This window comes from Melospiza melodia, chromosome 6 (assembly GCF_035770615.1).
Source record: "Melospiza melodia melodia isolate bMelMel2 chromosome 6, bMelMel2.pri, whole genome shotgun sequence".
NCBI classification, from domain to species: Eukaryota; Metazoa; Chordata; class Aves; order Passeriformes; family Passerellidae; genus Melospiza; species Melospiza melodia.
Genome location: NC_086199.1, coordinates 24,565,660 through 24,578,662, shown reverse-complemented (window position 1 = coordinate 24,578,662; position 13,003 = coordinate 24,565,660). Strand labels below are relative to the sequence as shown.

Genomic DNA, 13,003 nt, shown 5'->3' with positions numbered 1-13,003 from the left:
ATCTACAATTACTAGAATTTAATTCTATACTGCTCCTTGTCTTCACACCAACAACTGACAAGTGACATTTTCAGAAGATGTTTAAGGGCTATCTCTTCCAATTTTATGACCACCCTTTGCTTCTTGAGAGTCTTAAGAAGATACTTTTCTATTTATTTTCCAGAGTTATAATCTATATCCCAAATCTTAATTCAGGAAGAAAAGAAAAATAATTTCTGCTAACAGTAAATGGCATCACATAGGTACTACACATTCATTCATTAGGTTTTGATTAGATCCATGCTGTACAAAACAGTTACTGCCCATGATTAATGTACATTCATCTACTAGCAAAAAGACAGAATGAAAGCTCCTTTTCCAGGAACAGGATGAGATCTCCTTTCATTCCCGTCGCAAAACATGATTTTTATACCACTGTTGACCCAATATCCACTTCTACATGAAAGAAGAGGCTTCAAATATTGCAATTTCAATTTTTCCCAGAAGAGGGCTACTCCAGTTCTAATGGAGCAGACCTCAATGAGATAACAGAAAAATGCTGCATGTGATGCCTAAACTTAAGAAGGTCTATTCTGCATAAAGTACTTTTCAGCTCTGGTGCCCACATCAGCCTTCCAAATCACAAATTACAGAAAATAATAAAAAATGCTGTCCCACAGAAACGTTCTCAAGATCTGCCAGAGGTTATGTTGCAGGCTGAGTGCTAAGCATCAGAATAGTATTTTTGTGCAACACTTACATTAGCCCACAAAGTATCCTGCCAGTGACAGGAATGCATCTCTTAGTACAATATTTCAGTTACAGTTAAAATGGCAGAAGTTCAGCAACTCAGTAACTTGCCTATTTAACTAAACACAACAAAAGCCAGTATATATAAACTTTAAAAGACTGAAGATACTAATTTTTTCATCTGCAAATCAATACCTTCTCAATAGGTCAATATTGATAATTATGATGATGAAATATTGAGACTTTTCAAAATGTTGTTTACTATCACATATATAGTCACTTTTGTCATCCACACTATTAGGTGCTATTTTACATACACTATTTACTATTTACACTATTTTACTTGTTCAAAACCAGAAAGGAGTAAAAAGATTTGCAAGTGTTATGGTCTACAATGCAGTCTCCAACTGATGCTGCATTTTAAAGTCTACCATAATCTTTACCAAGTTTTGAGGCAGCTATAAATGGCATGGTAAATTTGGTTTTGAAATCGATGAACTTTTAAAGAAATCTGTTTCCCATTTAGCTCTGCAACAAGACACAATATTTTCATTTGTAAACAAGCTGGTTTATAATCAAACATTTTCTGCTTTTGACAGTTGCCTGAAATAAAATCTACTGAACTCTAATAACTTACTTTAAAAATAAAGCAGTACCTTTTCAACATAAATCTTTCAATACTTTCTGCACTGCTCCACAATCTAACATATATGGAAAGATTTTAAGGAAAATTTAATCAAGTGTCCAAATATAACTTTACTTTAAACATTAGGTCATCTAAACATCTGTCTCCAATATATCCCTAGGGATTTAAATCAAAAGTCAGCTAAACATGTACAATCATTTTGAAAATAAATAACAGAACAAATTTAGTCTTGATTATGATTATCATGCTTTTTAAAAGGAAACATTTATTCTAATAAGAAAAGTCTGAACTAATTTAAACTTTATGGACATTAACTTAGAAGAGTTTCATACTCTAAATAAGACATTTCTTTCCATTTAGTTTAGTATCTAATAACATTCATGGGTTTATATCTGCAGAAATCCTACATGTTTTCTTCCTCCCTTTTGGAAATGCCTAATCAATAAGCTTCATATCTCATCATATTAAAAAGTGAAATTTTATAGGAAGGAGAAAAGTTTGCTAAAAATCAACAGAAAAGATTGATTTGTTTTCTTTTTTGTCATCTGGGTTGGCCATCATCATATTTGACAATAAGGAACAAGATGCCAGTCAAAGCATATAGCATACTGATACTTATTTTCTTCACTGCTTGTGAAAAAAACACAATAAAGATTGTTTTAAGCAAGTACTGTCTCATTACCCAGTTAGCATTACAGTTTTGCCTTGTAAAAGTTTTACTAAGAGGTATAATGAATAAGTGGTAGCCACGTTTCCCTTGCTTAATGCAACAGCCCCAATGCCCTTCAGAATCCTAATCCCATTTAGGAGAGGAGAATTAAGCACTTGTCTGCAAACACAGTACTTTCTTAAAAGTCCTATTGCTTTGGCTCTGCAATAACCAGAAACTTAGAGAAGAATGAAGGGCAGAACTGTGAAGACTCTCAAAGCTCTCATATTCTTCCAGTAGTCTTGTACTCAGATTATTGCCCATTCCTCTACATAACTCTTCTTTTTGATGATGAACTGATCCCAGGATGAACTACTATAGTAACCCAGAGCCAAAAGAGGCTATCAAGAATCTGATGGCAGAAGCACCTAAAATGGGCACCAGACACAATGTTTTGAATGTGCTCCATGAACAAAGCAAGCACTCTTGCTTTACACACTATTATGCAATTCTGACAAAATTAAGGCGTACACACAAGATTGTGCTGCCACTGGTCAGCATCAATAGTAAGGCAATGTCTTGGAAAATAAATTCTTCTAAAAACCTACAAGCATCCTGACACTTTGTTTTGTACTTCTTGGCATAGGGTTATGTTATATACACCACCAGCATTGCAAACCTGCCTCTAGAGAACTTACATGTAACCAACCTAAAAAACCCCCGGTTTATCATCACAAATCTCAAGCATTCATAATTTCATGGCTCAGATCCAAAAATTCATCTAAAGATCAGGAGTACCATCTTTATAAAACATCTACAGTTCATCATTTTAAGCTTTAATGCCAAAACACTGAGGATAAGATTTGATTTTAAACTGAAATGATAAACCAACTTTCAAATTCAGAAATTAAACACATAGCTCCACAAGCTGGAAGAGACATCAAATACCACAGAATCCGTAATGAAGAATTAAATTTTTTTTCCGTGTCTCTGATTATGGGAGTTAGGACCATTTTTTTTTCACCATGCCCTTCATGTTTTACCGAGTTCAGTACGTTATCTGGAGCCAGCTGAGAAAACAAAGTTGAGCGATAATTACTACACATTCAAAATATATATTAATTTTGAAAATCAACACTCTAACTAAATATTAAGAAGCAAGTGTTAGCAATAGAAAAATAAGTAAACCTTTACCCTGCTGCAAAGCCACTCAGAATTGGCTCCAAGAGGAAGTGAAATAAATAGCACAAAGAATTTTCCAAAACTGAAAGGGCTACTAAGACTCTCATTTGCTTTTGGGAGTGTTGCTCTTTGGGGTCACCAGCCACACATCTGCATACTTCAGTATAATAAAAACAATAAAAAGTCCAGGAAACTAATATAACATACCGACCTGGGAAATGATTCATTGACTAAAGACTAAAAGATGACCCATAAACTGTGTTTACTGACAAAAATTGATGGATTGAAAATGATCCAGAGGGAAAACAAAAGCAGCTGTTAACAGTGTAGCTCAGTGATTGAAAAGCAGACCTAGAGGCCAATTACTCCTGTGTTTCCTTCCCCACTGTATGGGTGGGACTTCTCAACAACATTCAGACTCTCACAGTTATTTTCTCATCGGAAAACCACCAGTGTAGACAACTGAAATATGAATTACCTCTTTCACATGTTGGTGCAATGGTATCTAATTGCAGTGATTCTTCAGGGTAAGACATGCTGCAGAAAAATATGGCAGACACTTATCCTGTAACTACTCTACTTTCAACACACCTGAAACAGCTGACCTGTAGTACAGATTTTCTGTAGAGAAAATACTATCTTAAGATGGCTGATATTTAACACTTTCTTGCACAAATAATAATTATTCATCAGAGAGTGAGAGTTTCATATTATAAAAACCAATATTAATTTACTTTACCAAACGACAGGACCAGTGTTATTTTCCACAGGCAGCAAATATCAATTAATCTCCTCCAAGGGGAAAAAAATTAATTGTATGTTTTCAAATCCAGTTGAAGAAGAGCCCATTTAAGGCCTTTATAATCAAGACTGAGATACTTTAAAATACTTAGAGGCATCCCTATTATCCATTCATTGCAATACTGATTTTCAAAACTTCCAGGTTCTAGAAGTCACATCACTATCTGAAAAGGGTTTTTTTCCCCCTTGTCTTTAGCCCTTTTAATTCATACCAACCCTAATCATAATACTTCAAGCAGTCTGAAAAGGTCAATATAATCATTTTTCAGAGAAAGTTTCAGTCTCGCAAAGACAAGTTCCTCCAGTCTCATGGGTATGATTTTGAGTGTCTCCCACCCTGCTAGCTTGAAATAGAAAAGCAGCAAGCATAAAGAAAGAATTTTTACATTTGTAAGTACATCCAAGGTAATGTCACAGAAACTAAGCTACAGTTAAAGGAAACTTTGTAATATCATCACTTAACAGGCAAAATTGCCAGATTTTATGCACAGAAATAACCAGAATCAGTTTTCATTTTCTCTTCTAGAACACTGCCACAGAAAACACATCTACTATTACCAAAAGTCATGCTTTGTTGCTATATGTTAGAATTATATTCTTACTGCCTAATAAACTTTTGTGTTACAACAATTTAACATGAATTTGAAGATGTACATCAGTTACTAAGCACAACTGATGAAAAAATAAACAGTAATGAAAAATTGTTCTTTATGCCAATATAATCTTGGCTCAGAGAAACTGTAACAGCTTCAGAATTGCCTTTGCAGACAAAGCATTTTTTGCCTACAAATTTTACAACAGGCATGTTCCAGTATTAATTATTTTGACTACCTACATGCCGTTATATGTATAACACACTGTTCCACAATATTATTTAACTTTAAAATCTGACAATGAAATTTTATAGCTTATTTTGAAGAAGTGTGTATGTTTAAGCTTTTATGCTTTGCTGTAGGTCTCATGCCTGCAAATACTTGAAGAAAGTTAACAGAGGCTTACAGCAGTATGTAACACAGCAGTCTTTGCTTACAGATTGGCATTGAGAACTTGATGACATTTCTGCAATATTGCATAAAATCTATGCTAATATTAAAATAATCAAGACTCAAATTTCTCACTGTGGAAATCAGTAGCTATTTGCATATTGATTATACTGGGACACGAATTTAGCCCAAGTTTTTTATTTATATATGGTATCATAGCATTACAAACATCTATTGACCTTTACCAGCCAATATATCACCACTTGACACATCACCACTTACAATTCTTGTGCTTAATTTAGTGACAGTGAAATTCAGTGCCACTGGCTGTGCAGTACACATACAGAATCAGCATTTATTGATCATTATTTATTTGACATCTTTAAGCTTTTATTTTGCATATTATAATTTAAAATTACATATGCTTCTTATCAGCAACAGCTTCAACATACATTTTTATCGCTCTGCCACAGGTAGGGGAAAAAAAACAAAACAAAACAAAACAAAAACAACAAAAAAAACCAAAAAAAACCAAAACAAAACCACATTAGCATCTCATTGTAGTATTGCACTGCCATCTTGTGGGCAGTAGATCGAATGAGTGCAAATAACTTCATTACTCTTTTTCTGGGTGCAAAGTTGGTCGTTTTGACAGGTTTGGGTTTTTGTGGAGGGCGGGAGATAAGGGGTGAGGTTTTTGAGAAAAAACTTGTTACTCTAAAAACAACAGGAAATTGATAACCCTTCTTAACACCTTCAGGCTTACCACTGGATAAGATAAGTGCCTTATTACACCCATAGAGGATTCTGTGCACAAAATGTTTTATCCCCATTGGCTAACACACCAGGCTAAATAAAGCCAACTTCTCACTTTTACCAGTGTATCCTATTTGGAACAAAGACACACTTGGAATTACGAGGTTGCTGCAGGATTCTCAAACCAAGTGAGTACCAGAGCAGATCTGAAATTTAATCCCCAGGTTCAACATGCAGTTTGGTATGAGCTGCATCTGAGTCCATCAACCAAAAAATTCTTCTTTTCAGAGTCCCAGCTTCTACAGAAACATACTACAGGAGTCATAACATGTTAGAAATTACAAAAATTCTTAGTTTGTTTCTGTCACTGTTACATAAACATGCAAAATTTACTTCATATCCTAACCCCTCATCTAAAAGCTATTACATCAAAAAAAATCCCTAAACATAGCTTGAAACACATTTAAGAGCTCCAAATAGCTGTTCATGAGTTGCCAGTACACTGCAATGACTCAATCAAACAAGAACAGTTCACTCTAAACACTCTCTGGACAGAGTTGAGGTCAATGACTGAGTCTAAGTGGAGGCCAGTGATGTGTGGCATCCCTCAGGGCTCTGTCTTGGGACCAGTGCTCTTCAGTGTCTTCATCACTGACAGACATTGAGACATCCCAAATATGCAGATGACATGAAGCTTAGGGGTGCAGTTCACACAACAGAGGGACATGAACCCATCCAGGATCCTGGAAAAACTTGATAAGGGGGCCTACAAATACCTTATATGAAGTTCAAGAAATCCAAGTTCAAAGTGCTGCACCTGGGTGAGGAAAGGAGCAACATGAGTAGATGCTGAGACAAGAAGTCATTGAGAACATCCTTGCAGAGAAGGACTAGGCGATTCTTGTGGATGAAAAGCTGGACATGAATCAGCAATGTGCACTCACAATCCAGAAGGCCAACCTTATCCTGGGCTGCATCAAGAGCAGTGGGAGAAGGCCAGGGGAGCTGATTCTGCACCTCTGCTCTTGTGAGACCTCGCCTGCAATGCTGCATCCAGATCTGGAGTCTTCAGCACAAGAATGACATGGACTTGTAGGGCAGGCATAGAGGAGGCCACAAAGATGATAGTGAGTGAAATATCTCCCCTACAAAGACAGGCTGGGAGAGCTGGAGTTGTTGAGCATGAAGAAGAGAAAGCTCCAGGGAGACCTTGCTGTGGCCTGCCAGTACCATTTATGAGTGACTTATAAAAAGGAGGGAGAGGAACTTTTTATATGGACAGATAGTGACAAGACAAGGGGCAATGGCTTTAAACTGAAAGAGGGAAGCTTTTGATTAAATGTTATGAAGAAATTCTTTACTCAGAGGGTACTGAAGTTTTAGACCAGGTTGCTCAGAGAGGTTGTGGATGCCCCACTCCTGGAACTGTTCAAGGCCAGGTGGGATAGGGCCCTGAGAGACCTAATCTAGTGAGTGGCATCTCTCTCTATGGCAGGAACTAAATGATCTATAAGGTCCTTTTCAATCCAAACCACTCTACAATTCCATGATTCTGCATTGCAATTTTCATTTGCTCCTTTTAAAATAAAGCTACATTGCAAGGGTATTGCTTCTTCAAATTACTTAACTGTCTGAAAATTTACAGGAGTTTTGCTAGCTGCCAGCTTTGCATATTTAGCAAAATGTATGAAAGCTCATGAGGATTTCATTAGTTTCCACTAAAATGAAACAAGGTTTTCTGTGGCAACCCAATAACATTTAATTCAGTTAGAAGTATAAAGCAAACAGTCCAGTCTCTTTCAGATTCAGATATTTTTAGAATTATCAGCTGGTAGAACAGGGGAGACTCAGAGACTGAAAAATGCTACAGAATTAAAGTTTGAAATGCTATAGTATGTGGGGAAAGTACACTAAAAATTTTCCACTGGGAATGGTTTACAATGGTTTACAATGGTTAACTTCAGCTGGTTCACTCCATGGCATTCTGCATACTCTCAGCTGCTGTCACTGCTCTGGTCTGCAGCACGCAGCTGTATTCTACCATATTGAAAAATGTCACATTGCATGGTTTTGAATTGGAGACCAAAGGCAACAATTCAACTATACTGGCTTCAAAATCAGCATCCCTGGAGCTTCCCTGATGGCTCTTCCTTATTTCCAGCGACCCACTGAAGTCAAACTGTCCTGATTACTATACTCCCTCTTTGAACTGTATAATGATGAAAGCAGTAGGGGCTACATAGACCTTGCACAGGTACTTCATGTTTTCTTTTCAGCAGGTTTCATAAAACACAGAGTGCATGGATGGTTGTCTGAGCAGAAATAGATAGAAATCTTTCCAAGTCCTAACTTCCCAACTGTTCCTATGTCCTCCCAATTTCTCCAAGGATACTGGAGGAGGTTCAGGATATCTGATATCTCAGCTTACATGCACTTAATCTTATTTTGGTCTTCTCTTACCCAAATTTCTCTTCACCATATTGCCAACCAAGCAACTCCCATCCAAATCTCCAAGTCCAACACCAGGGTGGCACGCTATTAATTTCTCAGACTAGCAGAGAAAATTGGCTTAATTGGTTGCTTCTAGTGCATTCCTTTGGAGCACTTTAACTTGTAGAATACTTCCTTGAAATTATTACTTTTCGACTGCTTCCCATCCTTAGCTTTTTAATTCAAAGAGTTTGCAAACATCTGAAATACCAAATCAAGGCAGTGAAAGACACCAAGCATGAACTGTGGCCTCAGATAATATTTCAGCCTTAAGTGACTTCAGAGAAATGGAAAAAGGAAGGTTCAAGTACATTAAAATTTTATGGTTTCAAGTCAAGAAAGTTACAAGGTGTAGCTAAGTACTTAGCTAGATGAAATTACCTCTGAGCATTAACCAATTATTTTAGTAACATGTGAATGCCCATTGCATGGCTTAAAAGGAAGAAAAAAGCACCCAAGAAAACACAGAATACTCCTCCTAACTTTAACTCCCAGAAAACTGTCATAAAAATACAAACAAGCGAGGGGGAGGACAATAATTAGACAATTTTCCTGCAGTTTCAAGTGCTCCCTGTACATCTATCACACTCCCTCTCCCATTCATAGGGACAAAGTAACCGAAGGTGTTTCACTGATTATGCAAGCTAGTGTGCCTTGTAATGGTTTTTGTCTGCCTAACGCCTCATGCAACAGGAAGACCAAACACTGGTTTTAATACTGTATCTGCATTTGACAGTCTTTGTTTGACAAGTGGCTTTCCTGCCTGTAGATCTGGTTCAAAGAAGTTGCTGCTATCCAGGTTAATCAACTTTGCCTACTCCTGAAATAAAACACCTCTCAAGAGAAAAGATTTGGACTTTCAAAGGAGCTTAAGAAAATTAGACTCCCAAATCCTATTAGGTTTCAATGCAGCTGGAAACCTAACTCTTTAAAAAAGAATTTTAAAAAATATTAAAAAATTGAAGCCGAGAAGTACAGAGAGGCAGAAACCCTGCTGTTTCATGAAAACATGAAGAATAGGGGGGAAAAAAGATCAGCCTGAATTATCCCTATGAAGTAACAGTTTTGTTTCAAAGCTCATTTTGTTCTGACTTTTCCATATTAATTTTACAGTAATTAATTTTGCAGTTCATGTTCATTTATTAAATGGAAGTAGGCAAAGAGACACACCTAATTTTCAGCAGAAAAGTACTTAAAGATTGGTTAAACATTACAGATCTGAAAAACAAGTAATCTAGTTATCACTTGCTAAATATATGAAATAAATTATTTAAATTTTTAACTTCAAAATTTAAAATGTTTATAGGTTATTTGTACATGTATGGAAGAAAGAGAGGCTATCATACAACTAAATATAATTACATTTTATTTATGTCACATGCAGTTTTAGCTAATTGTTTCCATCTGCGGTGTTTTGTTATTAAAAAAACAAGAACACGCCCATATCAAAAAGAAGCATCCTAAAACCTTCAGGCTAACCATATGGAGCCACCAGCCTTCACTGTGCCATGGGTATCTGTGCAATTGTTTATGACATTTGCACTTCATCATTCAAACTGGCTCAACACCCTGTTACGAGTATGTCTTGGCAAATTAATCTGGGTATCACATAACATACTTTGCACTAGTCAGTTCCTCTGTATGAGGAAATACCCATTGACTTTATATGCAACACTATTGTTTTAATTTCTGCCTTTTCCATACAGGCAGGTAAAACAAGGATTTTTTTAATCTTTGTATTTTAGAGAAACAATTCTTCTTGTGACTTGAACCCTGTACTGACTGAGCCCCTCAAATAACATTTTGAAGAATTGATATAAATCTAAGGAAATCAGAAGCTCACAAGTTGCTCTTTTCACAATGATCCTTACAGTTTAGAGTTGATTTTCTGTTTAATTTTTTTGCTATAAATTCCACACATGCTTTAGCTTACTAATTAACCACTGGAGAAAAGAAACATGCCTGCAGTTCCCTGTACTAGAATGGCCTGAACTCACTAATGAAGCGTCCCAATTAGGTTTCAATCAAAGTCCTTTTCCTCACTATTGTCATACACCCAGGCAAGCAAACAAAACCAAGTATTTTGAATTATGCTATTAACCTTCATTGAGGAATCTGAAAGATGGGAGTAAACAATGCTGGCAGAAGTAACATAAGCCAAGACTGTGTAAGACTTTGTTCATATTTAAAATTTCATTCACTCTCAGGAAGCAGAGCCTTCCATTTCACATGAAGTCAGATTAAAGCCACATGAAAGCAGACACACCCCTTGACACAGACAAAGTATGCATGAGATCTGTCATGCCTGACTTTTACAGTTCAGTTACAGCAGAGAGCTGTTCAAGTTTAACTTAGCAATGCCTCTGACAGACAACAGTATGCTGATATATTTTCTCTTAAAACACTGAACACTCTCCTTTCTCCTTCTTCCAGCATGCCAGTATCTTCCATTTTATCAGTCCTGTAGACTAGGGGTCATGCTTGATTTCTTTCTTTTTCTTCCCCTGTCTTAATAAGTCCATGAACAAGTCCTGTCATCTCCCACAAAGCATGAAAAAATCCCTTTCTTCCTGTTCTGCCAGCTTCGGTTTATCTCTAATAATTTTCCACTCAACCTAGCAGGATTACTTCTTATCAGATCCTTTTGCATCAGACATGCAGATACTAAATAACCTCTCATTTTACTTATGCAGGCAATATTTCTGACCCTTCAATTACACCTACTGGGCTGTGCCATTCATTCCCAACAACCTCAGCACTTTCCTACCATTGCTTTGACAGAGTCCAACTCATCTTTCCTAGAAACCAGTTTAACTAAGACTAATTTATGTCTGGTTTGGGGTGGGGTTTTTGAGGGATTTTGTTTTGTTGGGTTTTTTTGGTTTTGTTCGGGTTTTTGGTATGTTTTCTTTTTGGTTGGTTGGTTGGTTTTTTTTCTAAATACCAGGCTGCGGTACAGACAGCAAAGTCACTCTAGGATGTCTGTGGCATTCACTTGAGGCCAGGAAACAGAACAAAACACCTACAAGAGTCCTATGTCCTCCTGCAGAGACAGTCAAAAGCAATATAGGATGGTCAAAATAACATTGGGAAACTAAGGTCAGGAAACAAACGCAATCCTTTTCTCCTTGCTTGCACCTTTTCCATGCTGTATCTACACTTGCCTAAGAAATTTAATCTTTAGTATGAAGACTTCCAAACTCCAGCCTTCACCTTTTACTTTCTCTATAAATTAGCAGGAAAAAAACACCGCTGAGTTTTAAGCATCTGTCAAGCAAGTTTTCAAGTTTCAGCCATTTCCCTCTAACATACTTTATAGCTCCCATCTGAAGCACACATCTCAAAATCCCCTGGTACAATTTTAGTGTTGCTCAGACTTAGATAATAAATCATTACTGGTTTATTTCAAAACCAATTAATAGAAATTTCTGTACAAATTTAAGGCAAGTGATGCAGCTAAGGAACTTGCCTGCCTGACAGGAGATTAAGCAAAAGGTTGCAAGCATCCTTAACATTATGTTGCTGGACTAGACACAACAGGCCTCTCACACTGTACTTTTTTTTTTAAAGTGTTGCATGCGGATCAATAGTCTCCTTGAAAACTCTCTCACACTAATACTCATGTCTACCAGATTACCAAATATTTTTCATTTATCTAAATGAGAATTTTCTTTCTGTGGTGTTAGGCAATCTCTTCTACAAAGAGAACCTGTAACAAAAAAAGGCTCTTGCCAGAGGATGGTAACACAGTGCATTGGATCAATCTGAATCACTAAGGCACAGGACAACTGCTAAAGAAGATAAATCTGTCATCTTGCAAAACATCTGGTGGCAAAACACCTCAGTATCCCTTCATGTATGAAGGGTTTTCAACAGCCTAGGACAGATTAAACTTTTCCATTCTCTGCTATAGGAAGATAGGGGTGGTACCAAGCAGAATCCAAAAAACCTTTAGAATTTCAAAGGCTGCAGAAAAGCTACATAAACAGTCATACAATACACTGGAAGGGCGGGGACACCAGACTTCTCCACTTCTGCTATGACATCTCTCACTGTCAAAGAAGAAGGCTGAAAACAAAGGGCATACAGAGCCACTAGCATTAAATCAAACTGCACAAATGTGTGTTGGTGGTAGGAATGCACAGAAGTGGATTTAGAGGTACAAGGGGAATTAGAGGGAATGGAAGACAAGCTCACATGTAATGTCATGGCTACACAGCTGTCAATCACATGAGAATTTTTCTTGTGCACATTACACTGAAGCATAAGATACAGCAATACCACCATGTAGCTTTCTCTTTCATGTAAAATATACAAATAACATTTAGACCTCAGAAGAGACTCTAAGGAACACTTAAAAACACACTACATAGTTGAAATATTAACAGGATTTACATACCCAGACTGAAAGAGCAGGATATTGTGTTAAAATCCCCTACACTGCAGGCTGATTTAAATGTTTCAGTTTCACTGGGATTTAGGTAAGAAACCTGAAGAAATTGACCAGCAACGCTTTCATTGCTAAACAGACGTGTACGATTTTGACATTTGTAGTTTGCAGTACAAACAGACTACAAATTAATGAGTAATGTCGACATTCCTAAAAGTATTTCAAAAACCACACAGAAACGCATTTCCACTGTAACCCTGCATTGGTTTCTCTGTAACTCAGCGACGAGGAGCGTCACGGGGAAGGACTCTGAGCAGGGCAACTACGTTTTCTGTCCCGTATCCCGGCGCTGGAGGCGGATCCCGGCCGTGGACTCC

At 37.0% G+C, this 13,003-nt stretch overlaps 1 protein-coding gene across 4 annotated transcripts in view; it reads right to left on the bottom strand.

Moving 5' to 3' along the window:
* Positions 1-13,003, bottom strand: part of SLC25A21 (solute carrier family 25 member 21) — a 231,216-nt gene that overhangs the window by 217,698 nt on the left and 515 nt on the right. The window contains exon 2 of one of the 4 annotated variants that reach the window (XM_063160348.1): positions 6,523-6,563. The exons of 2 other annotated variants lie outside the window; for them this stretch is intronic. The gene's annotated coding sequence lies outside the window, so the exon portion shown is untranslated. Of the gene's footprint in view, positions 1-6,522; positions 6,564-12,635; positions 12,664-13,003 lie in introns of those variants that run through there. One more of the 4 variants, XM_063160350.1, reaches the window with a different exon arrangement.